We start from the raw sequence: 4,154 nt of genomic DNA, 5'->3' as shown, positions 1-4,154 counted from the left end.
CTCACGTCCAAACCATCCTCCAATCATAAACGTGCAGATTGAACTCCTCAGCAACCACTAGGAGACTCATCCCAAATATCATGATTTCTGGTTTGAAACCGATCGTGTACTGCTTAATTGAGCTTGTTCCTCTAGAGTCGATGGCAATGCATCGGCTTTTATTATTCTGAAGTCGATGCCCGTGCATCGGCTGTATGCATACTGTTGTCTCCACATGTTTTCTCAAGTCGATGTCTGTACATCGGCTGTGATGAATTTTTTTTTACTGGCCAATTTAAAATCGGCCTCCATATCTCACTGCCCATCCTCCCACATGCTTGGGAAATACTTCTTGAGATGTTGGCCATTGATGGCCACTGGGAACCTCACACCATCCAACTGTTCAAGCATGTAGGCATTGCCCTTCAGAACCTGGATGACTTTGTAAGGACCGTGCCAATTAGGAGACCATTTGCCATAGGCTTTATCCCTGGTTCCTAGTGGCAACACGGCTTCCCATACTAGATCACCAACTTGAAACTCCTTTGGTCTCACCTTCTTATTGTATGCCCGAGCTACCCTGGCTTTGTTCTCTTTAATCTTCTCCAACGACCAAAGTCTAAGTTACTGTTGCATCCTCAATAGTGTCACTCATCAGGGTTGCATACTCTTCGAGCGTCAGATCATTCTGAAACGTGACACGTCTCGATCCAGCCGTAATTTTCCAAGGTAATACGGCCTCCTGCCCATAGACAAGGCTGGTACGGCGAAGTCTTTATAGCTCCATGGCATGACATGCGATAGGCCCACAAAGCTTCGACAACGTCTCATGCCACACCCTAGGGTTCTCGTCAATCTTCCTCTTAATCAGCTTGATCGAGGCTTTGATTGGATGCTTCGGCTTGCCCGTTGGCTTGAGCATAGTATGGAGATGATCGGATTAGCTTAATCCCCATGTCATCGCGAGAACTTCCCGAATTCTTTAGAGACAAAGACCGAACCTCCATCGGTCGTGATGGTTTGGGGAATCCCGAACCTATGAATGACATGTTCTTTGACAAATTGGATAACATCTTCCGATTTTACATTCTTCATGGGAACGGCCTCCACCCATTTGGTGAAATAATCTGTAATGGCCAGAATCCACTCGTGGTTCTTGCTCGACGGAGGATGGATTTTGCCGATCATATCCATACCCCAACCTCGAAATGGCCAAGGTTTGATGATGGGGTTCATCGGCTGATGCGGGTACCATCTGGATTTTCCGAACATCGACACGCTTGGCATCCCTTGAAGTACTTGAAACGGTCCTCCGGCATGGTAGGCCAATAAAACCCCGATCGCCTAATTAACCACTTCATCTTATGGGCCGATTGGTGAGTTCCACGAGCGCCTTCATGCACCTCATGTAAGAGCCGATTAGACTCCAGTTGGTCCCAGGCATTTGAGTAGTAACCCTTCCAACGTCCTGTAGAACATGTCATCTCCTATAAGGACATATTTCATAGCCTTGTATCTTATCCTTTTAGGTGCCCCCTGAGCCGAATCCTTCAAATAATTGAAGATATCGGCTCTCCAATCATCCTGTTCCAGGAGCGCACACTGAACTTCGACCCGTCACGGTATGTCCTTGTATCCCGACGCCATCCGTGCGAGATCATTGCCGTCGGTATTCGAGACCTTGGGACCCAATTGAAATTGATGTACCGAAAATGTGTCATCAGCTCACGACACTCCACCCAATATGGAAAAAGTGACTCACTCTCGCACTTGTATTCGTCCGTGAGTTGAGAGATCACCAACTTCGAGTCTCCAAAAACCTCCACTGCCTCTGCCCCGGCTTCCAAAAGCAACTCCATTCCCTTGCGAACTGCCTCATACTCAGCAACATTGTTGGTGCAAGGGGTAGATAGCCTGATGGCGAAAGAATATGTTGCCCCCCGAGGCGACACGAGCAGAATGCCGATGCCACAACCATCGTCACAAGCCGATCCATCGAAGAACATAGCCCACGCACGTACGGATAGTGCTGCTATATTAGTATTAATCCGTTCAGCTATAAGATCGGCCAACGCTTGTCCCTTGACTGCTTTCGCAGGCTGATACCGAAGGTCGAACTCTGTCAACGCAAACATCCACTTACCAAGCCGGCCTTTCAAAGCAGGGGCCGGCAGCATGTGCTTGACAACGTCTGACTTGCATATGACGATGATCTCTGACGTCAAAAGGATGTGATGAAGCTTGGTGCAGGTGAAGAACAGGCAAAGGCAAAGCTTCTCGACCTCAGGATACCTTGTCTCCGCGTCCAACATCCTTCTGCTGAGGTAGAAAACGACCTTTTCAACACCCTCATAGAGTTGCACCACCACCGAAGCGATGGACATGTCAGCTACTGATAAGTAGATATAGAACGGCCTGTCTTGTTGGGGCGGAACTAGCACAGGCGATGTTGTCAGATACCGCTTAATCTCGTCAAACGCATGCTGCTGTTCTGCCCCCCAGTGAAACTCGTCATCAGATTTAATCTTCACCAGCGCCATGAACAGCTCGATTCGTCCTGACAGGTTAGAGATGAATCGTCGGACGAAGTTGATCTTGCCGATAAGACGTTGGAGCTCTTTCTTCGTGGTGGGCGGCTGCATGGTATGCACTGCTCCTCGACTTTTCGAGGCCGATCTCAATTCCCCGTTCATGAACCGGAAAACCTAGGAACCGACCGGCCGTCACACCAAAGGCACACTTCTTTGGATTCATTCTCGGTCCGAACTTCCGAGTTCGGTCTAGGATGCGTCGCAAATCATCCAAGTGTCCCTCCATGGAGACGAGACTTGACTACCACGTCATCGATGTATATTTCCACCAACTTGCCGATCGGATCGTGAAATATATAATTCATGGCTCTTTGGTACGTTGCACCAGCATTCTTCAACCCAAGGGTCATGACTACATATTCAAACAAGCCTATCGCCCCTGGTACTCTGAATGCGGTCTTGTGTATATATTCTGGAGCCATGAAGATTTGGTTATAGCCGGCGTTGCCATCCATGAAGCTCAACACCTTATGGCCAGCAGCTGCATTGATCAACGTTTCTGCCACAGGCATCGGATATTCATCTTGGAGTGGCTCTGTTGAGATCTCGGAAATCGATGGCCACACGCCATCGGCCGTCCTTCTTCTCTACGGGAACGATACTGGAGATCCATTCAGCATATCTGCATGGCCTGATGAACCCGACAGCCAACATCTTCTCGATCTCTTTCTTGACCTCTTCCAGAATTTCGGACTTCATCTGACGTGCCCGTTGTTGGAACGGCCGAAATCCTTTCTTAAGGGGGAGTCGATGTTCGATGATGCTCCTGTCTAACCCAGGCATTTCTGTGTAATCCCACGCAAAGCAATCTGGGTATTCTTTTAACAGAGCTATCATCTGATCCCTAAGATGTGGATCTAACTTCTTGCTGATAAAAGTTGGTCGCGGCTTATCCCCAGGACCGATGTCGACTTCTTCTAGCTCATCAGCCGATGTAAACCCATACCCTAGCTTTCCGTCACCTGTGAGGTCGACACCAAATACGGGGAGAACGCGTGGTAAGGATAATACGGGCCGATCGCTGGAATCGGACTTCATCTTGATTGGAACCAGGACTTTCTGAAAGTGTCGGGGCCGATCGCGTGGAACGGCTTCCTCCTTGTCTTTGCTGTGAGAGCAGCTGCCCTCGTCTCTGTCCTTACCAGGGTGGTGCCCGAGTCCTACCATGTTGATGTTGACCGAGAATCTTGGCTGGCACCTCCCAGGGTACGTGCACTCCACCATGTCAACGGCGTATGCCGGTGAATTCGGCACTTCTGGTGCTGCCAACGCGAATGGCAGCGGTGGACGGGACTGGAGTGGCATCTCTCCTTGGTGAGTCCCTAGAGCTGGTCCCGACGGAGAGTATCGATGCCTCATGATTTCTCGGATCACCCGAAGAGCGACACGCTCCAAAGTGTTCACCAGGCTCTCAGAATGGCGGTGTAGCGAATGTGCTACCATGAAGTTAATCTCCTGATGCAGGGACCTGTTGCGTTCTTCTGACGGGGCAGACAGGTCCACTCCATCGAGCGCGCCTTCAGGTGAGAACCCTTTCCACCTGATGCCGTGTGAGCGGGTTCTGTGAAAAGAGCCGATGAGATC

The sequence above is a fragment of the Lolium rigidum genome, chromosome 7 (genome assembly GCF_022539505.1).
Source record: "Lolium rigidum isolate FL_2022 chromosome 7, APGP_CSIRO_Lrig_0.1, whole genome shotgun sequence".
In the NCBI taxonomy this organism is placed as follows: domain Eukaryota; kingdom Viridiplantae; phylum Streptophyta; class Magnoliopsida; order Poales; family Poaceae; genus Lolium; species Lolium rigidum.
The sequence above is the reverse complement of the archived record's forward strand: the minus strand, read 5'-3'. Positions refer to the sequence as shown.